Genomic DNA, 26,874 nt, shown 5'->3' on the forward strand with positions numbered 1-26,874 from the left:
AAGTGTGTAGTTTATACCACTTTATAACATTTAATCTTTACAGTAATTCTGTATTTTACAGTTAAAAAATAAATTCAGACATAAAATGACTTGTTCACAAGATCCACAACTAATGAGTGGTTGACCAGTATTCTTTGTGACCAAAAGATCCTACTGTTGCACTTAACCAGCTATACCGTACATCTGCTTTTACAAGGTAGTGTATGTACATTTAAGGAAAGATGATTTCCTTTTTCATAGTGTCTTAGAAATATAAAAGTATTTCTGGTCACTATTTTTTGGTTACTTAATTTTTTATTTTTTTAAAGATTTTATTTATTTATTTATTCATGAGAGACACAGACTGAGAGAGAGAGAGAGAGAGAGGCAGAGACACAGGCAGAGGGAGAAGCAGGCTCCACGCAGGGAGCCCGACGCGGGACTCGATCCCGGTCTCCAGGATCATGCCAAGGGCTGAAGGCGGCGCTAAACCGCTAAGCCACTCAGGCTGCCCAGTTACTTAATTTTTTAAATCGAGATATAGTTGACTAGTTTGTAGTGTATACCATAATGATTCGATGTGTATATTTTGTGAAACAGTCACCACAATAAGTCTAGTTAAGATCTATTTTTTTGTTGAGAAAGTTTAAGATCTCTCGTATTTTTTTCTTATGTTGAGAAAGGTTAAGATCTCTCGTATTAGCAACTTTCAAATATATAACACAGTGTTATTAACTGTAGTCATGGTGCTGTAATTATATCCCTAGGACTTATTTTATAACTGGATGTTTGTACTTTTGACCACTTTCACCCACTTTGTCCACCCACCACACCCAACCTCTGGCAACCACTGGTCACTGTTTTTCTTTATATAATGTTTGATTCATATATAAAAATATATGCAATATGGAAGTAATAATTGTACACCTGCATACCCATTCTGTAATTAAGAACTAGAACATTTCTGATAGTATTGACTGTACCTTCTTGTTCTTCTCATTTCCAGTACCCAGTCTGCCCTCCTCCTCAGAGGTAACTATTGTCCCGAATCAATCATTTCCTCTTTTGCCTTTTGCTGTATATATACACGTCCCACGTAATGTTTACCTTTGTTGGTGGACTTTATACAAAATAGTATTGTACTGTATGTATTCTTGTTTTTTTTCTTTTTTTTAACACAACATTTTATTTATTCATGAGATACACAGAGAGAGGGAGAGACACAGGCAGAGGGAGAAGTATGCTCCTCCCTCTCCACGCAAGGAGCCCGATGTGGGACTCGATCCCAGGACCCCAGGATCATGCCCTGGGCCGAAGGCAGGCACTAAACCACTGAGCCATCCGGGCTGCCCTATTTGTTTTTTTTTTCTATTCAACAGGTTCATTTTTATAATTTATATTGGGAGTAGTTTTCCTTATATTTGTCTTTGGCTTTTACAGATAATTTATATAGTGTCTTGGTACAAATGTGCAAGAATTTCTTCAGAGTATGTAGTACTAGCAGAGTTGGTAGTAAGGTATGTGCTTATTTTCCAAAATGGTTGTGCTAGTGTACAACCTGGTTTATAGTTTGCTTACTGCTCTAAGATGATTCTTGCCAATTTGATAGGTGTAAAATGACATTTTACTGTGGCTTTAATTTGCATTTTCCCAAACAATAAGTTGAACATGTTTTCACGATTAGCTGCTATTGCTGCTATTGTTTCTTCTGTGAAATACTTCTTGGTGTCTTTTGTCCTTTTTTCTTAAAAGTTCTTCATAATAGGATACTAATATTTCTGTAATTTTAACATTTTCAAATGTAGTTATATTTATGTTGCAAGATTTTTTTTTTTTAGGGGTACCTGGGTGGCTCAGTCAGTTCAGCATGCAACTGTTGATTTTGGCTCAGGTCATGATCTCAGGGTCGTGAGATCAAGCCCCATGACAAGTCCTGTGTCAGGCTCTGCACTCAGTGCAGAGTCTGCTTGAAATGCTCCTTCTCCCTATGCCCATCTACCCACCCTTGCATGCACATGCTAAATAAATCTTTTTTAAAAAGTTTTTTTAAGGACCTAAAGTAATCTCTACACCCAACATGGGGTTTGAACCTTCAACCCTGAGATGAAGTGTCCCATGCTACACCAGGCGAGCCAGCCAGGTACCCTATGTTTTAAGATATTTTTATAGTCTCCTTTAGAAGTCAGAAAGTCTCACATTTGTCTTTAGTCCACTTGGAATTGATTTATGTATGTGTGAGAAATAATTTCAGTTTTTTTACTATGCGGATAACCAGTTTTCTTTCTACTGTTTATTGACTAATGCATCCTTTCTTCAGGGACTTTGTCTACATGGCGAATTTCCACGTAAATAAATGTCTATTTTGGGACTTTTTGTGCCATTCCTTTGGTCAGTTTGGCTAGCCAAGAGCTAAGTGGTACAATAATTGCTGCAACTTGATTAAAGGTCTTGATAACTTGTAAAGTAACCCTATCCTCATTTTAAGGAGTGTTCTTGACCTTTTTGTTCTTTCATTAAATATTAGAATCAGTTGTCAGATTCTTTGGGAAGAAAAACAACTGCAGGAGGTTCTTTTTCTTAACTAGAATCATATTTAATCTATAGGATAATTAGAGAGTACTGACAGCCCTACTCTTTGGGGTAATATTGAATTTTACTAGTTTTGCTACTCTTTAACAAGGCAAGGAAGTTTCCTTCTATTTTGTTAAGCTTTAATTTATAGGGGTTGAAATTTATGAAACACTTTTTTTTCCTCTTGAAGTCAATGTATTTATTCTACTTTAATCAGGTAATGTGGTGAATTACACATTTAAAATTTTTTATTTTTTATTTTTTATTTATTTTTTATTTTTTTTAAACATTTTTTTATTTATTTATGATAGTCACAGAGAGATAGAGGCAGAGACATAGGCAGAAGGAGAAGCAGGCTCCATGCACCGAGAGCCCGATGTGGGATTCGATCCCGGGTCTCCAGGATTGCGCCCTGGGGCAAAGGCAGGCGCCAAACCGCTGCGCCACCCAGGGATCCCACATTTAAAATTTTTTAAATGTTGAGCCGTCTTTACCTTCTCGGGCTAAAGCCATCTTGATCATTAATGATCATTTTTTTAAAATACACTGATGAACTTTAATTGCTAATGTTTTGCTTAGAACTTTTACATCTGTGCTTAGGAGTGAGGTTGGTCTGTTACTTTGTTTTCACAGTTTTTAGCTTCATAGAATGAGTTATGGAATGTTCTTTCTGTTCTCTGAATTATTTAACATTGAAATAATCCACTTTTTGAACATCTGATATATAACTTAATTGTAAAACTACCAGGGCCTACAGTTTTCTTTTGTGGAAAAATTAACTACCAGTTCATTATTTTGTTGATTATAGAATATTTTAGCATTTTTAAGTTGGTTTTGGTACGTTTGATTTTTTAAAATGCCATTTTCTGGATCCCACAAGTTTTATTTTCATTTCCTTATTTCATTTCAGTGTTTATTTCTAAATAGTTTTAAAATGTTTACAAGTTTTTCTTTGAACCATGAGTTTAGAAGTGTATTTTTTTTTATAGAAGTGTATTTTTAAATTACTAGTTTTAATTTCATTTGATCAGTGATCATGATCTGTTTGACTCCACTTCATGGAAATACACTGAATTTATGTCCAATTATGTAGTTAAATTTTGTTATGTATTCTCAAGCCTGTTTTGATGCAGTTTCTGTATTTGTGCATTATATCAAAGTAGCAATTTGTGCTGCTCATAATTTACACTTTTTTTTCGGATCAGTATTTTATATTTATTTAACATGTTTTTATTTAAGTTCAATTTGCCAACATATAATACCCAGTGTTCATCCCATTAAGTGCCCTCCTCAGTGCCCACCTCCCCTAAAAGTCTATACATTGGCATTTATTTTCCTTTGGCTATTTGACCTATCAACAGAGGAAGTATGTTGACATTTCATATTATGGTTAGTTATGTGTTGGGGTTTTAGGTGTGTAGGCTGATTTTAAAAAGAGTTGAGCATTTTAAGTTGTCTCTTCTCAGGTGTGTATAGGACTCTGTTTTTAGGGACTTTATCCTGGAAGGGAGCTTTCACTGGCTAGTTTTGAGAGTTCATAGGCCCAAAAATGCCTCAGCCCTTTCAGACCTGTCTCACACCCTTTGCTCTCTCAGTATTGGAGAAGGCAACCTCCCCCCCCGCCCCCCAATTCAGTTTCAGTGGTGTTCTGGAGCTAGTCTCCGAATTTTCCAGTGACTGTGTTTCCACCTTTTGTGGTTTATATACCTGGTTGCTTTTCCCCTGCTCAGTTACTCATTTCTCACAGGTCTTACACCTGCCCAAATTTGGGGTTCCTAGTTTATTTTTTTTAATTTTTTTTAAGTTTGTATTTATTTATGATAGTCACAGAGAGAGAGAGAGAGAGGCAGAGACATAGGCAGAGGGAGAAGCAGGCTCCATGCACCGGGAGCCTGATGTGGGATTCGATCCCGGGTCTCCAGGATCGCGCCCTGGGCCAAAGGCAGGCGCCAAACCGCTGCGCCACCCAGGGATCCCCTGGGGTTCCTAGTTTAATTAGGATGTTGTACGTAGGTTTTTTGTTATCCTACTTGTCCTGTTTTTTGGGGAGTAGGAGACGGGGAGCAGGTTAAAGGGTCAGAAATTTTACCAGCACTTCCATTTCTGTCCAAGATCTTTGCCTTTAAGATTTTTGTGTTTTCCTTCCATCCCTTCCTATTCAATAGTTAACCTTAAATGTGCATTGGACTATTCAACAATCCAAAGTTAATTAGTGTGTTAAATGCCTTCCTGAATACCGAGGGCCTTAGAACACTAAAATTCATCACCTCTCTTCCAAAGTAAAAATACTTTGTTATCCAGTATTTTAGTTGTCTCCCAACCCACATGTAAACATTACTATTTGGGGTCATTTTGATCATTTTTCTTTGTGTATCTCAGGCATTCCGAAGTAATTTGTTTTCAAAGGATGTATTTCTAGGAAGTTACTTTAAGGGAGTTCAAGATAATCACTCAGTCTTTGTTCATCAGAAAATGTCATTTTACTGCCGATTTCATAAAAAAAAAAAGTTTTTTAGCTTTGTTGCAGTTGACAAAATCATATATTTAAAGTATAGAACCTATAGGCACCTGGCTATCTCAGTCAGTAGAGTCGGTCTCTGGGCTGAGTTGGAGCCCCATGGTGGGTGTAGAGATCACATTTTAAAAATGTGTGTGTGTGTGTGTATCTGTAGTGAGAGAGAACATGATTTGACACATATACATCCATCACTTCACAGTTACCTTTATGTGTGTGTTTGGTGAGAACACTTAAGGTCTATTCTCAGCAGATTTCAAATACACAACACTTACTGTTATTCTTGATAGTTTTATGGGTACAGTTCTAATTTTTATCTTTCAACAGTTTGAAGGTATCATTCCACTATTATCTAGTTTCCTTTGTAGTTTAAGTCAACTGCTATCCTCTGTCTCCTATGGGATCTCCTTTTACTTTCTGCTCCTATTAACGTCTTTTCATCATCTGTTCTGAGCTGTAGTTTCTTTAAAATGCATCTAGAGGAGTCTCTGGATTCCTCATTTATCTTTCTGCTAGGAAATTTCAACCACGACCTCTTTGAATATCACTTTTTCTGAGACTTTACACAGAGCTGAAATGAAAGCAATAACAACATAGCTTAATCTGCTGTCACCACCACTGACTAATTTCAACCGCTGTTTTTCATTCCCCAAAGTACTTTCTCTTTTAGGGAGGCTTGGCCTAAAGCGTTCTGATTTTTTCTTCTTTTGGTTTCATTGAGCATTTCATACATAGGTAACTTTATATCCTATGGTATTTGAAGTCGGGGGTCCTAAATGTCTTGTTGCTGAGTTGTTCTTATGGTGCCATTCTACATGTGTGATTTTGTGAATGCTTCCTTGGTTGAACTTGTGGGAATCCAGAGGTTCTAAGATGGACATGTTCTCTCAAAGACGTCTTGCATTTGCTTCTCTAGGCTGGGAGCTGTCCCTGGACATTTTAGCCCTCCTCTTGGTTCCTGGCCTGACTTGGGGTACTCAGACTTGGCTCCTCCCCTTACCATTCATCCAAGGCTTAGCCTCAATCCCAGTGCTGATGAGGGTATATGTGCCCTCAGGACAACCATGCTTTTCTGTTTATTCACCATTCCTGCTTCTATATAGTCCTTGGAGGTTTCTCTGCTTCCCTGAGAATCCAGTAAGGATTTTTAAATTTTCTTATTTTATCCAAGAACTGATAGTTATGGGAGAACCCTTTGGAGGGTGCCTGACTGGCTCAATAGGTAGAACATGGACTCTTGATGTCAAGGTTGTGAGTTCAAGCCCTCCCACATTGGGCCTACCACTTACTTAAAAAATGACAGAGTATATTCTATTAAAACAGTTACTTGTGGGAGATACTAGAGTGTTGCCACTGCGATTCTAGAGCCAAAGGGCATAGTTTTGTCTTAATATTCACTTACCTTTCTCAGATTACTGCTAGATTCCTTTGTAAAATTTGAGTTTCTTAGAAGGCTGTAACAGGGCTTTCTAGCCCCAGACACTTGCCTATATCTTTTAAGACTTTGTTTATTTGAGAGGGTGAGCGAGAGAGTGAGGAGGAGCAGAGGGAGAGGTAGACTACCGGCTGAGCAGGGAGCCTGATGCAGGCGGGGCTCGATCCTCAGACCCCAGGATCATGACCTGAGCCGAAGGCAAATGTTTGAGCCACCTGGCACCCCTTAAGTTTGAGTACATTTAAAAATCAGAAATATATAAAGGATAATTCAGAATATGTAATATTACGTGACATAGATGGATTGATCACTTGTCTCAAGTATCAGTTATTTTATACATACCAGACCCTTAACTTGATGTTATAAATCCCTTCAGAAGGGACTCCAAAGTACTGGTTTTCATTCAGAAAATAATTGCATTCTGCCTGAAACTTTGCAACTTTGCAACTTTTTTTTTAATGTTTCCATTTTGGCCTCCGGCCAGAAGTAATAAAATTTTTACCTGACCGTAAATTCCCTGACTTCCCTCCATTGGTCTGCAAACAATGTTCTTTTTTCCTGCCTGGAAACCAGAGCCCAGGACTGAAATGAATGACACAGTGGCTATTTGTATTATATCCTAACAGCGCTCTAGTTTTCCCTCTACTTGTTTCATTTCTTAGTGCCTATTCTAATGTAATACTAAATCAGTGTGCTTTTTTGGATCCAGCTTTACTGAGGCAAAATTTATATAAAACTCATTCACCATGTTTACAATCCATCACTTAGTAAGTTTACAGCTGTGCCAAAATTACCATAATCCAGATTTAGACATTTTCATCACACCCCCCACCGAATTTTCATGAGCCCTTCTTGCAGTCCATCTCTACTTCTCCCCAGGCAACCAGTGATGTGGTTTCTGTCTATAAAGAATCATATTCTATATGATTTTGCATCTTCTAGTATAAATTTCTTGAGGTTCACCTCAAAAACCAATCTAATTGCTGAATAGTATTTCATCTTATGTATATATCATGTTGCTTATCCATTCACCAGTTGGTCATCTGGACTGTTAACAAATTTTGGCTCTTTATGAACTTTTGACAGCATCTTTACACATAAAAGAAGTAACACCAGTCATCAAAGTAGTAATTAGTAAGTTTATTGTGCATACACTGGGAGTGCTCAAACCACGGAATGAGGCTTAAGGGTTATTATCAAACAGCGTATATAGTGAGAAAGCAGTGGCTGTTTATTCTTCACAGGGTTTGACAGGGAACTGGTTAGTGGTTACCTCATATCCACTTTGGGAAACGTTTCAAGTTTTGCTTATGAATTTTAGAAGCATAAGCAATAAATGACCCAGGTCAAGTGAGTCTTGCAAAATAAACTTAATGTGTGTGACCAAACTGGTTTTGTCGGCCCAGGGAACTGTTAAGGCTGGTCTCTGTTTTTAATAAATGCCTTTTTGGTCATTTCCTCAGGGGGCTGAGAGTACTATTAACCAGTATGGCGGGATTCTCAGTTACTACTGTTGGTGTAGTCGGGATCAAAGAATTGCATGTTCAGTGTTTTCATCCCGCTGAGTTGTCAGATTGCAAGGCATGTAGGCACCATCTTCATCATTTCTGGGGTTACTGTTGAGTTCATCCAGTTGTCTGATCACTGGAATGTGAGTGGCTGCTGCCAGGTATTGAAAACCCTCCAGAGTATGCAGTGCACTGGACAGGTGTATATGATGACTATAGGGAAAACCACACCAACGACTGAAAAACTCCCCAGAGCAGAGATAACCACTTAGAAGAAAAAAAAAAAAATGAAACCCACTTATATACATAGGCACACAGGATGTATTAGCATTCACAGCTTCATTACTTAAAACATCCTTATATTCATCCAATCCTGTTTCAGGTGAGCTTTCACCTAAATTAGGTCTCTATAGAATATGAACAAACCAGTAATGAGATACATTTCTATGGAAACAAAGGAAAAACAAAGATTAATAGTTCCAGCACACTGGAGAGCTGTCAGTTGAGAAAATTTCTAGGGTTGGGTTCAGATGGAGTGAGGGCAGGCAGGGACCGTCTGGCAGATTTTCCAGTTTGCAGTGTGAATGTCTATATATGAGTTATTCTGATGATTTCTCTGAAGTTTGTATCAAGTTGTCCAGCTTTAAGCCATTGGCTTTGGGTAAAGGGTAACTTTAGTTTCATAGTGATTCTATGTCAGAAGAGTGGGAGAAAACTGGATGTGTTAGTTTGGAGTTCTAGACAAATACTGGAGCAAACTAGAATAATTCAGGATCTAGTCTAGTTTACAGGTAGAAAACAAAACCTCAAAGACAACAGCAGTAGAATCCAATATCCACAAAGGTATATTATTGAAATGTAATTTCTCTCATCACTTCCATTACAATCAGAGATAATGACTAATTTGTTTGCAAATTAAATCTAGTTTCAATAAAGTTGGCCTAATTAATTACATAAGTGCAGCAAGAATAGGGATTGACCATACAGACTCTTTTAAATCTGCTTTGCTGGGACTTTTTATAAGGAATCTTAGAATGGACTTTCAAAAGCCTGAGGCTAGGAAGCCAAGCCTAGGACTTACCCAACTGGGTCCTGTTAGAACAGATTATTGAATTTTTTTTTTCCAGAGGGAGCAAGCATGCATGCATGCACATGCGAGTGTGTGTAGGGGGGCGGGGGGGTGGGGTGGGCAGAAGAGAGACAGTCTTAGGCTCCAAGTCCAGTGCAGAACCCTACTTGGGGCTCAGTCTCACAACCCTGAGATCATGACCTGAGCCAAAATCAAGGGTCACTCAACTGACTGAGTCACCCAGGCACCCCTGAACTTAAGTTTTCAAAATCTGGAGAAATCAGGTGGAAAGTGACAAATGCTTCAGCCTTTGTTGCAAATATACACTTTACCAAATTGCTGTAAGTTATAGATAGCTTAAGAGAGGAGAGAAAGTGATCCTTTAAATCTAAAGGACAGGGGTAGGGCCGCCCGGGTGGCTCAGCAGTTTAATGCTGCCTTTAGCCCAGGGCCAGATCCTGAAGACCCAGGATCTAGTCCCACGTCGGGCTCCCTGCATTGGAGCCTGCTTCTCCCTCTACCTGTGTCTGTCTGTCTGTCTGTCTGTCTCTCTCTCTCTGGCTCTCATGAATAAATAAATAAAATCTTTAAAAAAAAAAATAAAATAAAATAAACGACAGGGGTCCCCGGGTGGCTTAGAGGTTTGGCGCCTGCCTTCAGCCCAGGGTGTGATCCCGGAGACCCAGGATCGAGTCCCACGTCGGGCTCCCTGCATGGAGCCTGTTTCTCCCTCTGCCTGTGTCTCTGCCTCTCTCTCTCTCTCTGTGTCTCTCATGAATGAATAAATAAATCTTTAAAAAAAAAATCTGAAAAACATTAAGGAACCAACAGTGTTTTAAATGAAGTCATAAAAATTCTAATCATCTTCATAAGTTCAATTTAGTTGTATGTAATTCTTTTGTTTCATCTTGGGTTAGCGGCTTTATGAATCAGTTTTCCATTAGAGCTTTAGAAATTCTTACCCAGTTCAGTGTTAAGAAGTTGTTTAGAAGCCTGCATCTTTGAGTAATTGTCAAGATCTTTCACATGAATTTCTTTCAAAATGAAGCATTTTTGCAGGAATACTTTTGCAAAACCATCAGAGTAAAACAACTAATGTCTGTCAATGGCAAAAGACTTAAAAAAACAGACACTTTTTAAAAACATCCTATGAGAGTTCCTATATTTACACCACCAAAATGATACAACTGACAAATTTGGTTATTTTTTATGATCTACAATATTTTAAGATCATACTTGGAACTATGATAATACTATACCAACACATGAAATTCTTAAAGATCTTATAATTTGAATTTTAATGACCTATATATCCCAGAAATATGATCTAAGAAGGTTAAGCAATTACAAATTATTTGATGTTTCCCATGCAATTTAATATATCAAATAAGCCTAAATAAATTAATACTTCTCTTAATTCAGAGTTTGATTTGGGGCAGTTTGTTAAAAATGTCAAAAGATTTTTTTTTAAGATTTTAATTCATTTATTCATGAGACACAGAGAGGCAGAGACACAGGCAGAGGGAGAAGCAGGCTCCATGCACCGGGAAGCTCGATGTGGGATTCGATCCCGGGTCTCCAGGATCGCGCCCTGGGCCAAAGGCAGGCGCCAAACCGCTGCGCCACCCAGGGATCCCCCTTACCTACTTTTCATCTACAGTTGGTTTTCTTAGCCCTATTATTTCTAATAGTTTTAATTACATGTATTAGAATTCATAGCTATTAGAATCTTTAATTACTAATTAAAACTAAGAAAAAAGCAATTGTGTTGGCAAATTTATAAATATATCTCATAACTTCTAGAAGTATATTTTTCCTGATAGATTTTTTGATGTGGCACCATGTTAATTAATGGATCCAAATATCTTTTATCTCCCTGTGGATAAAATTAAAAAGCCAAAGATAAACACTAAATGCTAAATGTAAGTTTGGAAATGATTTAGATATTCAATGAATATCCATTATTCAGTTAAAATTAATATAAACTTCAAGTTAGTGCTTTGAACACTGATGCTTGGATTAGGCATTGAACAACTAAATCATCTTGTTTTTTCTTTCTGGCAAACTTTGAAGATATACTTAATTTTATTAAACTAGCAAACTTAAATTAGCTTTTACGTATCTAGGATTATCTCAGATTATATGACCTTGAAAAACATCTGGGTTCATTCCTATATTTCTGAGAGTATACCTGATAAAACACTTCATTTTCTTTAAATGAATTAAATGTCTAAGTAGGGAGGCTCTGTTTTCCAGCAACTGTTTCAAAACACAGGGAGTCACATTCCACCCCACCCCATTCACTTTGGACAGAACAGAATGACTCACCAAGGAGCTCCAACAAGCAAACTGCAGGGGGTGCTATAAAGTTGAAGTGCTCAAAATACACAGCACAGCTGAGGTCCCAAAGAGATTTACCCTCCAATTCCAGGGTTAGTGAGGAAGCAGGGAGTTCAGTGGACTTTGTGGGTACCAGCACCTATTTGCTCACTGGCCTTGGAGACATTCAGGTTCTTCTTTGGATCCCACTTCTGTTGCCATGAGATGTCAAAAGTTCAGAAATAACAGAAGCAAAACCAGTCACCAAAGTACTGATTAGGAAGTTTATTGTACACACACTGGGAACACTCAAACCAAAACATGGGATGAAGCTCAGAGGAATATTTGTTAGCAAGCAGCTACGATAGTGAGAAAGCAGTAGCTGTTTATTCTTCACAGCGTTTGGTTATATTAAAATATTCTTAAATGATAGGGAATTGGTCAGTGTGCTGCCTCCTACGAACTTTGGAATCTGCTCAACTTTGCGTATGACTTTCAGAGGCATAAGCAAGAAGTGACCCAGGTCAAGTTAGTCTTGCAAAATAAGCTTAATTAAGCTTTGTTTGTCTGACTAAATTGGTTTTGTCTGTTCAGAGAATTTTCAAGGCTGGTCTCCATTTGTTCTTTATTTTCACACTGCCATGAATGTTCATGAGCATATCTTAACATAAATGTGTTTTCATTTATCTTCATACAACTGGAATTGTTGGGTTGTATGGTAACAGTTTTTAAGAAACTACCAAACTTATCCACAGTGGCTGTACTCTATTATATTCCCATCCGTACAGTAGGAGGTTTCTGGTTTCTTTCCATCCTCTCCAACACTGTATATTGTATTTTTGGTTACAGCCATTCTACTGGGTGGAAGTGGTACCTTCTTGTGGTTTTAAATCCATGTATTTTTTCCTAAGGGAAATGATTGCTCTCTGGTGGTGCATTCTGCACATTACAGTTGGAATAAGGGCAGTAATGAGAAGCCTAAAGCTAAAACTTGTTAAAATTTACATTCATGTCATGTTGTGCCTGCATTGCTTAGCACACCAAGTGCGATTTGAGGCCCAGGTTCAAAATGTTTTCCTCATTACCACTAATAATAATCCTCAGGAGCTGGCTCTTGGCTGTGGCCTTTACTTAATCCCCAGAGGTACTTTATAGTCCAAACTCTAAGCTCTTGCGCTTCAGATCTTCTCCACTTGATGCCACACAGATCTTCTGGCGTATGGGTTTACACCTGTGGAGTGGCTAATGCCTATGAATAAGGGGAGGAAGAGGCTAGAGACAGTTTTGTTGACTCAAACCTACCACATCCTTTCAAGCTGAAGCAGTAAATAATTCTTACTAGTGGAATGAATGTAAATTCTTTTTAATGAATTGCACACCAATGGAATGTCTGCTGGCTCCTTGGCATTTTCAGGTAACACTCTGTAAATATGCCTATAGAGAGTTGTAAAGTTTTAGGAGAATGGGTCTCAGTTGACCCCAGGCTCCTAGGCTCTGCTGAAAGGAGAGAGCAACTATGGGCATTAAAAATAGCAAAGAAATTGAGCCAAGGAAGGAACCCGGCAAGGGATTTACTTACAGGAATGTATATTTGGTAAGTAATGAAAGATGTAGCTTCAGGAAATTAGGGAAGTAGAACCAAACATTTAATGGTATAATGTAAGAACCTACAACATTTGCTTTAGTACAACAGGATATCTCACCTTTTTTTTTTTTCCCCCAACAAAGTGTCCATATGTGAAATTTCCCTAAGTTCCTGTGTTTGAGGTAAGTGCCTTGTGCTAACAATGCATTTTACTATCCTTATATGTCCATTAAATGATCATGGATATTCATTTGTATGTATATACACATAAATACATAGGCATACACAAATGCCTGAGCACAGCATAGTACAGAATATAATGGATGGGCCTCCCTGTGGTTGAGTCCCTGCTCCAGTCAAAGGGAGGCAAGAAGAAGAGAGGCCAAGCCATCCCTGAGTGACATTTCTGTACACAATAATTATACTTCATAGTAAATATAGTTGAATTCTCTTATGTTCCCAATTGAGGTTGGATATAAGGGTATAACGTTTAGGATAGGAGGAAGTCTACTCAACTTTAGCTTAAACACTAGATAGAAGGGAAAATTAAAAGAATTTTTAAACACGTATTAGAACATCAAAAATGTGGCTGCAGGGCAGCCCGGGTGGCTCAGCGGTTTGGTGCCGGCTTCAGCCCAGGGCCTGATCCTGGAAACTCGGGATCAAGTCCCACATCGGGCTCCCTGCACGGAGCCTGCTTCTCCCTCTGCCTATGTCTCTGCCTCTCTCACAAATAAATAAAATCTTTAAAAAAAAAAAATGTTGCTGCAATGAATATTGCCATATATAAAGAATATGTGGAAATTTTGATTAATCCAGCGATGCTGCCATCATCGCCAAAACAAACATAAGGAGATACTGGAATTATTCAATAGGGACATATTTTTTTTCTGCTGCTTTTTTAAAATTGGTGTTTCAGAGCCAAGTCTAATGGGTAGTATTATTTAGCTCTTCCCAGAAAAACTACCATAAAATAAATATGCTTGTCTGCCCATCTAGTCTTGCAAACAACTTTAAAGTGTTCTGCCTCTGTTTGGAACAATTCTCACATGTGTGTACAACTGCCATCCACCACAAGATTATTTTGAAGGTCTTTTCTTTTTTTAAGATTTTATTTATTTATTCATGAGAAACAGAAAGAGAGAGGCAGAGTCACAGGCAGAGGGAGAAGCAGGCTCCGTGCAGGGAGCCCAATGAGGGACTCAATCCCGGGTCTTCAGGATCACGCCCAGGGCCGAAGGCAGGCACCAAACCACTGAGCCACCCGGAGATCCCCTCTTTAAAAAAAAAAAAAAAAAATTATTTATTTATTCATGAGACACACACAGATAGAGGCAGAGACACAGACAGAGGGAGAGAGAAGCAGGCTCCATGCACGGAGCCCGACGGGGAACTTGATCCCGGGACCCCAGGACTATGCCCTGGGCCTGAAGGCGGTGCTAAACCGCTGAGCCACTGGGGCCGCCCCAAGGACAGTAGTCTTTTTAGTAAATTCTGTGTATCTCTAAATTTTAACCCATCACATTTAACAAATATATTAACATTTTTCACTTCATAGACTTTAGGATGGCCTTTCTGTCACAGGTGAGGAAATAGTACCAGACATTCAGGTGACTTGCACAAGGTAGAGGATGATTATTGTTTTTGGCTTCTGGTTGTTTTTCCTAGACACTGTAACTGTGAACGTGAGAAGCGTCCTGCAGGGCCAAGGCATTCAGTCTTCAAAGTCATACGTTTCTGACCTAAAGGTTTTTTTTGGTTTTTTTTGTTTGTTTGTTTGTTTTTTTGTTTTTTTTCTGAGCTAAAGTTTTATTTGGTTCCACTATTCTCCAACTTGGAGGGCCCGGGGGGGTGCAGTGGGGTCGGGGGTGGGGGAATCATGCTGTTGCCTGTTTCGGTGATTTCATATTTGCTGGGATTTTAACCTTTAAAGCTTACTTTGCATTGTTCATGACTTTAGAACTTTTGTTTTATGCTTGTTTTTTTAAAGGCTTATCACTGAGGTGTACTTTTTAACTATACTTCATTAAACAATCCATGTCCCCATAAAAAGAAAAAAACTTGTCAATTGCAGCAAGCCCTCGAGGTCCACTTGTATCCTGACTAGTAACTAGTAAATGGAGAAAATCTACAAGGCATATGTAAAGTAACATCAGACTTGGAAAATCCCCCACTGTGCTAGTCATTGTTTAGTATCTGCAGATTCTCAGGATTTCCTTCTCAAATTCTGTTTTATAAAACCTCTCTAATTCCTACCCATAATCCTATTTTATGAATTGTCTCTAGTGGTAATCCAAAAGTGGTTAACCGTTAAAACAGAGTGAGGATACTGGTTGTAGATGAAATTAAAACAGCTTATTTTAAAAAACAGCTTATATTAGGGTGTCTGGTGCCTCAGTTGGTTAAGTGCCTGATTCTCGGTTTCACCTCAGGCATGATCTCAGGGTCCTGAGATTGAGCCCCACGTTGGGCTCTGAATTTAGCATTGAGTCTGCCTGTCCTGGTCCTTCCCTCTCCCTCCCACTCTGCATGCATGTGCTCTCTCTCTCTCAAATAAATAATCTTTAAAAAAAAAAAAAAAAACTTATAAAGGTGCATTTCCTCAGTTTACTTTCATAAGCAAAATCCTTTATAATGAAAAGTCAGACAAATCTGTATCATAATCTGGGTTTCACCTTTTATTAGCTGCTTGATCGTAACTCACTCATCTTTAAGTTTTATCATCTATAAAGCATGATAATGACTAATGTGAAAGGTAATTTTAAAAATATAGACTATGGAGACTATACAGAACATGTGGTTTAACACACATTCTTTTCCCCTTCCGCATTTTTCCATTTTCTAGGTCTACTGTGCCGTAGGGATGGGGATGTATCATGGATGTAGTAAATGAAAAGGGGAAAGGCTGAGTAGCTCCATTTTGCTCTGAGGAATTTAGGACAGATATATAGGCACAAGAAGCCTACTAGATAAACTGGCTTATGCCATGCTGTTAAGCCTGAAATAACTCAGTCTGAACAAGGGAGCTAGCCACAGGGTGTTAGTTTTATAATAGCATCTATATTAGGACTGGCTGGAGGCAAGGACAATGGCTGTCAGACTGGGAAAGTGACAGATCTGAAGTTACCTGTCACCTGGATGAAAAGAGACATGCTGTCCAGAAGCTAGGCACCCTGACCTATGCTTTGTATTAAAACACTCAAGTGTGTCACTAGACACAAAACAATCACTCAGACCACTGAATGGACAGAAGTAAACTTCATAGGGATAAGAAATCAGTCTTCCCTTGTTCTTTCACCTTAATTTAAAATAAGCAAATATCAGATTAATAGGACTATAGTCAAGTAAGGCTTGGGACTGAGCTGTGATGCATTTTAGATTTGATCTCTGCAGGCCATAAAGAAACCTATAAAAAAAAAAAAAAAAAAAGAAAGAAACCTATGGTGAAATTCATTCTGTACATCCATTGGGCTTCAAAACTACCAATATTTCACAGCTTTCGATTTATCAAGGATGAATATCATTTGCTTACACAAGTAATAGGTTTTAAAGATTAATGGACCTTCAATTCCTATGTCAATGATGTGCATGTAGTTTACTTACTTAGGGACTGATCACTGCCTCCTACAGCATTGGAAAAAAGGAAATGGGAATTGTAAGCAGCTCATGGATGATGTTTCCTGAGGTGCAAGCTATGGAGCAAACTTGGGAAGAGTCATGCAGTGGGTTAGAGGCAATCAACAGCCTAGTCCAGGTTTCTTAATTTACAAATTAGAAAAAAAGATAACCTCATAGGAAATGTGCTACGCACAGGAATAGGCATTCCATGGAACCAGAAACAAAGGGCCAATAAATCTGACAAAATGGTCAACTTCATTTGTCAGAGAAGTGTGAATTGTATAAGGTTTTTCATACTGTATTCAAAGCTGGCAAGGATGTATGCCCAACCTGATACAGGCCTTACTGAAAAAACCTACAGCTAATATCATACTCAATGGTGAAAAACTGAGAGCCTTTCCCCTAAGGTCAGAGCAGGACAAGGATGTCCACTCTTACCACTTTTATTCAACGTAGTACTGGAAGCATAGCAATCAGATAACAAAAAGAAATAAAAGGCATCCAAATTGGTAAAGATGACTCACTATATGCAGATAACAGGATATTATGTATAGAAAAGCCTGAAGACTCTACCAAAGAACTACTAGAACCAATCAGTGAATTCAGTAAAGTCACAGGATACAAAATCAACATAAAATGCAATCTGTTGCATTCTTATGCACTAATAATGAAGCAGCAGATAGAGAAATTAAGAAAACAATCCTTACTTACAATTGTATCAAAAAGAATACCTAGGAGTAAACTTAAGAAGGTGAAAGACCTATATTCTGCAAACTGATTAAAAAAAGAAAAAAACCCTCTAAAACACTGACTACTGATGAAAGAAACTGAAGATGACACAAAGAAATAGAAAGACATTCCATGCTCATATGTTGGAAGAACAAATACTATTAAAATGTCTATATTACTCAAAGCAATCTACAGATTTACTGCAATCCCTATCAAAACACCAGCAGCATTTTTCACAGAGCTAGAACAAACAATCCTCAAATTTGTATGGAACCACAAAAGACCCTGGATAGCCAAAGCAATCTGGAAAAAGAAAAATATTACAAAGTGGTGGTAATTAAAACAGAATGGTACTAGCATAAAATAGACACACAGATCAATGGAATAGAAGAGAAAACCGAGAAATGAGCCCACAATTATATGGTTCATTAATCTTAATCAATAAAGGAGGAAAGAATATACAATGGAAAAAAGAGTCTCTTCAACAAATGGTGTTCGGAAAACTGGACAGTCACATGCCAAAGAATGAAACTAGACCACTTTCACTATGCACAAAAACAAACTCAAAATGGATTAAAGACCAAAATGTGAAACCTGAAATAAAAATCCTTGAAGAGGGATCCCTGGGTGGCGCAGCAGTTTGGCGCCTGCCTTTGGCCCAGAGCGCGATCCTGGAGACCCGGGATCGAATCCCACATTCGGGCTCCCGGTGCATGGAGCCTGCTTCTCCCTCTGCCTGTGTCTCTGCCTCTCTCTCTCTCTCTGTGACTACCATAAATAGATAAAAAATTTTAAAAAAAATCCTTGAAGAGAGCACAGGCAGTTAATTTCTCTGACATTGGCCATAGCAACATTTTTCTAGCTATGTCTCCTGAGGCAAGGGAGATAAAAACAAAAACTATTGGGACTACATCAAAATAAAAAGCTTCTGCACGGCAAAGGAAACAAAACTAAAAGGCAACCTACTGAATGGGAGAAGATATTTGCAAGTGACTTCTCTGATAAAGGGATACTCCAAAATATATAAAGAACTTACACAACTCGACATCCAAAAAAATGAATAATCCAATTAAAAATGGGCAGAAGATATGAACAGACATTTCTCCAAAGAAGACAGACATATGAAAAGATGCTCAACACCACTCATCATCAAGGAAATGCAAAGCAAAACCACAATGAGGTACTACCTCATTACTCTCAGAATGGCTAAAATCAAAAACACAAGAAATAACAAGTGTTGGCGAGGATGTGGAGAAAAAGGAATCCTTTTGCACTGTTAGTGGGAATGCAAACTGCTATAGCCACTGTGGAAAACAGTATGGAAGTTTCTCAGAAAGTTAGAAATAGGAGTATCCTATGATCCAGCAATCTCACTACTGGGTTATTTACTCCCAAAATACAAAAACACTCATTCAAAGGGATACATGCAGTTCTAGGTTTCGAGCAGCCTGATTTACAATAGCCAAACGATGGAAGCATCCTAAGTATCCACTGATAGATGAATGGATAAAGAAGATGTGTTATATACAACAAGAGAGTATTATTTAGCCATAGAAAAGAATGAAATCTTGCCATTTGCAACACGGCTAGAGCTAGAGAGTATAATGCTAAATGAAATGTCAGAGAAAGACAAATGTCGTATGTATGATCTTACTCATACGTGGAATTTAAGAACTAAAATAAATGAGGGGAAAAAGAGACAAACCAAGAAACAGCCTCTTAACTACAGAGAACAAGCTGATGGTTACCAGAGGGGAGGAGTGGGGGAAAGGATTAAATAATACACTTATCAGGGACGCCTGAGTGACTCAACCTGAGCCTGAGTGGTTGGGCGCCTCCCTTCGGCTCAGGGCGTGATCCTGGAGTCCCAGGATCAAGTCCCACATCAGGCTCCCTGCATGAAGCCTGCTTCTCCCTCTGCCTGTGTCTCTGCCTCTGTTTGTCTCATGAATAAATAATTAAAAAAAAAAGAATACACTTATCATAATAAATAAATACATAAATGGGAAAAAAATGTATGCCCATCCACAGTTGGTATGAGAGCTTTTTGGGAGAAGTGGTTTAACATCAAAAATTTTAAACTTGACTTATCTTTTGACTCATATCCCCCTTACAAAAATTTATCCTGTAAAAATACTTAAAAGAATACAACATGATGTGGTATCAGGATTCCTTTAGAAAAAAAAAAATCCTTAGTATAGCACTGTTTGTAACAGAATAATGGGTGGGGGAGGGTTACAGGGAAGGCCTGTATGCATAATGCGAGAATGTTTACATCAAGGGTGATATATCCTTATTATGCAGTAGTTTGCAGCCAAAATAGGATTACCATAAAGAAGACTGATATAAAGTGAAAAGAGTCAGAATATGGAATATTCCACATTTATGTTTAAAAACAAGGTATAATTGCACAATAAACGTTCTGGAAGGACATGCACCAAACTTTATGGCTGTTAACTCTGGAGGGAAAGGGATGAAGTATGTTTGCCCTTGCGATTTTTATTCTGCATGCTTTTATGTCATTTGATTTTCCTTCAAATAGCAATCAACAGCCTAGTCCAGGTTTGTGAACTGATTTGTGAATCAGTTAAAAACAAGATTTTAACAAAAAATCCCAAATGATTTGCATTAATCAATGTAGGTTCGGGAAGCTCTGCAAGCCACTCTAGCATATCACAGACTTCCTCCTTAAGATACTTGGCAAGTCCTGTTGTAATCCCAGGTGCCAAGTCCTACCTGCAGGAAGAGTTTCTTCAAAAACTGCAGGACAAAGATGGAAAAGCAGGGCGTCAAATAGTTCAACTGAAGACATATTTCCGAAGCCCACGCAGTTGAGTACAACTCATTTTTCATATCCACGAGTGTATATACCTGTAGAAAAATATGTGTGCGTGCTCCTGTTTGTGTGTGTACTGTTGCTTACATGACCGTTTATAGGAATATTTAGCAGTAGAGAGCTACAAACCCATAATTGTTTTCACTGCCTCCCCATGAAGTAAGGTAAATGAGAAGTTAGGACTGGGCCCTAGTAATAGAGAAGGGTGATTTACAGCACTTATCCAGGGCAGGCACATGGTCTTTTGAAGCTAAAATAGAATTGTCTGTTTAGAAAGTATTCCAGGTCCACCCTCTAGTCTGTTCAAAGGCACAGGTCTTTATTATCAGAGCCTTGATGTCTCACTACAGTCTTGCTTTCGGCGTAGTGTGGTCTACAGGGAAACCACAAACCCTGACACAGTCCTGCTCTAAGACAAAACAGACAAGATGGGTACATTTATCCAACCAAGCACAGCCAAAGTAGCAGCAGATAAACCTCGGATTATGTTACGGTAAAGACCCATTGGGCTTCAAAGTCATTGAGAATGGACTGGAGGACTCTAAACACCTAGATGTCCTAAGGAAACGTAGCCTGGGTGTGACAATTTACATTTCCAACCACCTGGCAAATAGTGAACAAATACCTATTTAAGAAATTCAGGCTCCCAAGTGCCCAAATACTTGCCGGTACAAAGACTGAGCAGCACACGTAGGGCGAGGACTGCTTACCTTGGAGCTGCCGCCGGGACGCAGCTGCTCTGCTCCAGGGGGGACGGCACGGGTGCGCTGCAGGGCACCACCGGCAGAAAGTGCACACACACTGGCAGAGGTTGGCCTACATAAAGCAAAAACAAACTTTATTTAAAAGTGCCATAATAAAAACCGAAAAGCAAAAGATAATTTGAGAGAAACCTTTCTAACCTAAGAGATTAATATCTTGAATACAGAAATCAAAAGGAAAAAGATGAATAGCCCGGAAGGGAATCATCTATTCTTTTTTTGCTGCTCAGCATCCTCTCTCTTCCTTAAGAGAACCCTTCCTGCTGGTGAATTCATGACATGATTTAGGTGAAAACCTTCCCCGTGTCTACTGTTTGGGGCATTTGATCTAGGTCTCAGGGTATTGGCCATATAACCCACATGCTGCGAATGGCGCCTTGGTATGTGATGGGGAAAAAAAGAGTGCCACGGGGATAAAATGTGAATGAAAACATCAGAAGACACTGTTTTCCACCTAAAGAATTAGGTGATTTCTTTTTTCCCTTTGCATTCTTTAAACATAATACCCGGGACTGCTAAAGGAATGGCTTGTCGATGCATACTAAAATCACTAAGTGTCAGAAGCTGTTGGGCCATGGAATAGCCCATATTCACCACAGCATTTCAGGGGTCGCATCTTAACTAAACGTTCAAAGTTAGCATCACTAACAATTTCAGGTGCCTCCTGATAGAACACAATGTGAAGCATACTACATCCCCTGTGGGGTCCTGCCAAATATAATCGTCTAAGATCTAACCTAGTTTGCAGGAAATAAAGGAGTTGGAGGAATGAATTGAAGGACACTTTGGGAAACAAGAGGACATCATATTTTTTAAAAGGTTTTTCCTAATATAATGACTAATGTTATGCATGAAACTTAACTGAATCTTGGTTTGCAAAATTGACCCTTCAGGGACAATTACAGAAACTTTGCCATGAACTGAATATTAGACGTTTGTTGAAAATGTTTCTTAGCTGTTAACATGATATTAGTGTTGGAAAATGTCCTGGGAAATGCATGAACCTGCTAGGGCTGAAACCTCTAATTCAGCATAAATATATACATGCACCCATTTACTTAAGGACAATATGGTAAAGTATTAATTGCTGAATCTGTTTCAAATAGTTTGATTCAGGGAGGTTTGTGGAAGCATTCTTTATAATATCCCCTAGTTACAAATAATCTCAATGTCTAACAAGGAGGTTGGTTAAATAAACTGATACAATCATACAAAGGACAACTACAACTGAAAATTAGTAACAGACAAGATAGGACATGGGACAGCTTCTGTGAAAAAGATGAAAACCAGAGATTTTATGACCCATCTGCCCTATAGCTTCTCTGAAGAAGGACTAAAAACACTCCCTGCCCCACACTTGCTTGCCATCGTGTGCTTTACCAGTTCTTGCTGCTGGTCGACTCATCACGAGCTTGCGGAGTGACAGTGGGTGTCTGTTCAGGAGGCCCGATGGTAGGCAGAGGTCAGCCTAACCTAAGGAACAAAAAACGAAAAAGGTGGTGGCAGGTAGTGTGGTCTTTATCAGTGTTCAGCCATAGGCTGGGGGGCAGGTGTTGGGGGGACTGTGGTGCAGTAAGGGCAAGGAGTAAACTGAAGGAGCCATCAGCCAATAAGCATTCACGGCAGGCACCACGCTAAGCACTCTCCGTTACCATCTAGCGCAATCCTGATCATCTTACTAGGTAGGTCGCAAATCAACAAAGTTTATGAGAAAACCCCAGAGAGGTCAAGTAACTTGCCCAAGGCCACAGAGCAAACTCAAGAGCCAGGATTCAAATTCAGGGAGTCCGATTTCAGCACCTAGGTTCTTTCTGATTTACTAACATCATTGAGGCAGAACATTAGTTCTTTCAGAGTTACAAAGGGAGGAGAGACCCGATGGCCTTTAGAATCCCTTTCAATACCAACATTCCACCAATCGGTCCACCCAACAAACATTCAAAATAGGCAAATGATGGTCACCATTGCACCTGGCACTTAATGTGGGAAAGAGAATGATGCCACACTGATGATATTAGGCTAATCTGTGGGTGACTGAAGTTCTTAAAAGTAAGCCAAAGAGAAGGATGACCTACCCTCTACCCACCAGTCTTTCCCCATTTCAACACTTAATACACATTGTGAGTAAGGGCATGTTCTGTTATCCCACCATGTCAGACTCTTCTTGGCTATAAATGGTAATTACATATAGCAATTTTAGGAATCACTTTATTCAGGCAAAATGAAAGCATGGATTCAACCCCAATGATTTCTCTAAATTTTTATTGATTTTTTTTAACAGTTCGATCCTCTTGTGAAAAGGAAAGAATTTGAAGATTAACAAGTCAATTACATTTTTTTTTAAACAGCAATTAATCCTCATTACAGAGAACAACAAACAAAAGATCTGTGGCACGTTATCTTTGGAAAGATCTTTTGCAAATTTTTCTTCTAAAAAAAGAAAACTATAATTTTCACAGATCACATATGTCTCTTTCAAAGGACTATACAAGGCAGCTAAATTTTATTCACAAAAGCCCCAAGTTGCAGTTCCATTGCTGAAGTAGATAAAATACATGGAGTCCCCCCTTACTCGTGTTGCACATCTTCCCATTGAGAGCATCACTGCTTCCCTATCCTACATACAAAATCACTGTGTGGACTAGATAGCTGGCACATTATTCCACAATAACTAAAGACAAATTCATATTTTAGATAGACCAGTGATCATTTATCAACTGGACAATTTATTCCTTTTTAAACAATTTTAATACCAAGATTTGACTTCCTCTATAGTTATAAGAAAGCAACAAATATATAATATAATATAATATATAATGGTAATAAATTAAAAAAAAAAGGCAACCCTGCTCAGGTATCATCCAAAACATGATCACATTCAGAAAAAACAAAAAAGATTTGGGACACATGCCTACAAACACACACACACACACACACACACACACACACACACACACCATGAACAGTGTATACTTGATATCTGAGGGGGATGTGCAGTAATTTTAACAATACATGTGGATGGCCTGAACAAAAGGCAAAGTTAATACTGCCTGTGTGAAGCATCATTTGAACATCTACTTTGAAGCAAAGCACATTATCTTCCTCAGGTGAGCCACCGCCCACTCTCACCAGCGCAGCTTGGCCAGCCTTGCTGCCAGTGGTCTTATTCCCTTGTCTTTCCAGGCCAATATAGTACTATGTAGGCTCACAGGGAGCTGTAGGTTTCCTTCCTGCCCTTGTGGGTAGAGAAATATAGGCACTTTTCTACCCATCACAGTACCTGTTGATATCTGTTGCACAGCGGAACATAGTGTGATTTCCCCCGGACAAGAGGAAATTCACAGCCCCCTTAAGTAGACAGCGCCTTGCCAACTCATCATAAGAACTGAAGAACATGGCCAGTGGTCATCATTCTTAGTCTCCGAGAAGCCAACACAACTGGATTGCATATTGGAGGTTCATGTGGTAGATATCACTTGCACTGTTTGAAGGAAAAATCCCCCAACACCACTCCACCTCCAGCAAACAAAAGCACAAAGATGAAAAGGCACAGGAAAAACCTTACATCCATTAATTCTGAATAGGACGAAAAACAATCAAAATAGGCAACCCACTACAGAAAGGGAACAAAGGAGTAAGTATCGCCATAATCCTGACACCCCTCCATAGCCACAATGTACAACTCACTTTCCAGTGAGCAAAGCTCTGCATTTATGTTTCTAAAAGAAGCCCAAATATTCCTGCAAAATTTAAATACTGGTAATTGATGATAAAGAGCACAGAAGAAGTGGCAAAGTTTTTCAAAGATTTGTGTAGTGTCTGGGAAAATAAATCCTTAAGAAAAAAGTAGAATCTGTGGTGGGAGGTAGGGAATCAAGCCTAATTTGATGATTCATTTACCTTAAGATGAATAATTATGCCTCAAACTTCACGAAGCAGAACAAAAGATACAAGACCCACATTAACAGGTCTTAAAGCCACATCAAAATAAATACAGCATTATCCTCAAATTAGGATTTCAAAATCAGGCTTGGTTAACAAAGACACAATGAATATATCCAATTCAACCAGCCTCCTGTTCTGTGTATGAATGTATGCACATGTACAACACACACACGTCTCCTTTCATATGTCAGATATAAAACCTGTTCATTTTGGAGGATGCAATGGTTCATCTTTTTGCTTCTAAAAATTACTGGACAGGAATCATAAAAGAAATAGTAAGCTCCTGGTTCTATTAACATAAATATTTCAGGTACCAATTAAGGCAAGCTTTCAGCCAGAAAGGGGTGGACAGTTAGCTTCTCAAAAGCCTGAGATCTGAAATTAAAGGATGTAAGTGTGTTTGAATTTGTCTAGGGGCAAAAGCTAAATTTCTTGATCAAAACAGACCTATAAAATAAAGGAAAGTCCTTTTATTAAAAAAAAAAAATCAGATTCATTTAGTATCATTCGTAGAAGTCAGTCCTTCTATTGCAGTTCTCGTCCTGATAATATGCCTGCTGGACCCTCGCTTCTTTACCACAGCGAGTGTGCGGTGAAGGTTTTCACATTCTTAACCCAGTGCAATTTGGTAGATTTCAGTGAAGTGTTTTTCATTCTTTATCAGGGCCCCTAGTCTGGCTAAAATCTCAAGTTTAGTGATTCACATTTTAATTATCTACAGAAAGGACAGAAACATTCAACATTTTAAAAAGTGAAACAGTGTTCTTCCATTTCCTAGTAAACACACACGCACGCATGCACGCACACACAAAATTATAGTGCCAAAGGCAAGATTTTACACTCAATTTTCACTCCTTAAGATGTTCTGTATTTGTCTCATTTTATAATCTAGTCCTTTCAATTATCTACCCCAGTACAAATTCTGCCTTTGGGAATTTAAGCATGCAGTGAAAAACTGCTGTGATTTTTAAAATTCTTTAGATTTCTATACACAACTGAAACAAGAAAAAGATCTTATGAACATTAAGGATTCATCAGCCACTATTTTTCATACTCTATTTAAAAAGTAGCCACTGGGAATCCTCTTTTCGGTATAATGCAGTAAGAACTGGAAATATTCCACGATCAAAATACTACAAATTGATCTCTGCAAATTGATGAGTTTTTCAAGGGACAAATAAAATTTTAATACAAAGGTTGGAGGTGGGGAACACTACACAAGAAGAGTAAGGCCACTGAAAAAGCAACCAATTTAGAAGTGGCTAAGAAATCGCTTAGAAATGTCTTTAAGTCACAGGAATGCTGTCGCTCTCACCAACAGAACACACACACATACACACACACTCCAACACAATCTGCATAGATCAGAACCTGTCCCTAAAAGGACATACCCTTCCAAACTGACAGGTGACTTGTATTAGGGAATGGTAGGGGAAACGGGGCCAGGGGGGCCAAGTGAATAAGGGGGGGAAAAAAAGACTTAAACAATCCCATCAACCTGGTTCTGGTGTCTGGTCTCACACATGTAAGAGATGGACACAATGCCACAACCCACCAGGCAGTTAGTGCTCATTTAACCAAAGGTTCTGTTAAATGGCCTTGCTTTAGAACATCAATGAATGAAACAGGCCCATCAAGATCACACATCCAATTCTTACGCTCAGATACTACTACTGCTGTAACTCTGGCTTTCACCTAAACATGAGGTAACAAACCACTACACTAGCTAGGATAACAAGAGGATAGGCTGGATTAGACACTGAAGGAACAGCTTCACGCAAACAATTCATACATGAAAAATCATCACTCCCATCCTCTACACATCCTTATATTAGTGACCAAATCACCAAGTTCTTGCATTCCTCGTACAGATCTTCGACCTCTTTGTAATAAAGATGGTCCACCTTTCTTCATGAATAGTATGAAAATGACAAACATTCTTGATAGGAGTCAAAACGGAGAGGGGCAGAATGGGACGAAGGGAGAAAAAAAATGAACCAACAG

General features: G+C 38.7%; 1 long non-coding RNA gene across 2 annotated transcripts; it reads right to left on the reverse strand.

Annotated features, from left to right (window-relative positions):
* Positions 1-10,702: 10,702 nt before the first annotated feature.
* On the reverse strand, positions 10,703-22,439 carry LOC119867180. 2 transcript variants are annotated; one of them, XR_005382882.1, is made up of 4 exons: positions 22,306-22,439; positions 20,875-20,980; positions 20,065-20,199; positions 10,703-12,645 (listed from the first exon to the last, which is right to left on the reverse strand). It is a non-coding gene; the product is annotated as an uncharacterized LOC119867180 (long non-coding RNA). The 2 variants fall into 2 exon arrangements; XR_005382881.1 differs by lacking the exon at positions 10,703-12,645 and adding an exon at positions 14,354-16,387.
* Between the last annotated feature and the right edge of the window lie 4,435 nt (positions 22,440-26,874).

This window comes from Canis lupus, chromosome 32, assembly GCF_011100685.1.
Source record: "Canis lupus familiaris isolate Mischka breed German Shepherd chromosome 32, alternate assembly UU_Cfam_GSD_1.0, whole genome shotgun sequence".
In the NCBI taxonomy this organism is placed as follows: domain Eukaryota; kingdom Metazoa; phylum Chordata; class Mammalia; order Carnivora; family Canidae; genus Canis; species Canis lupus.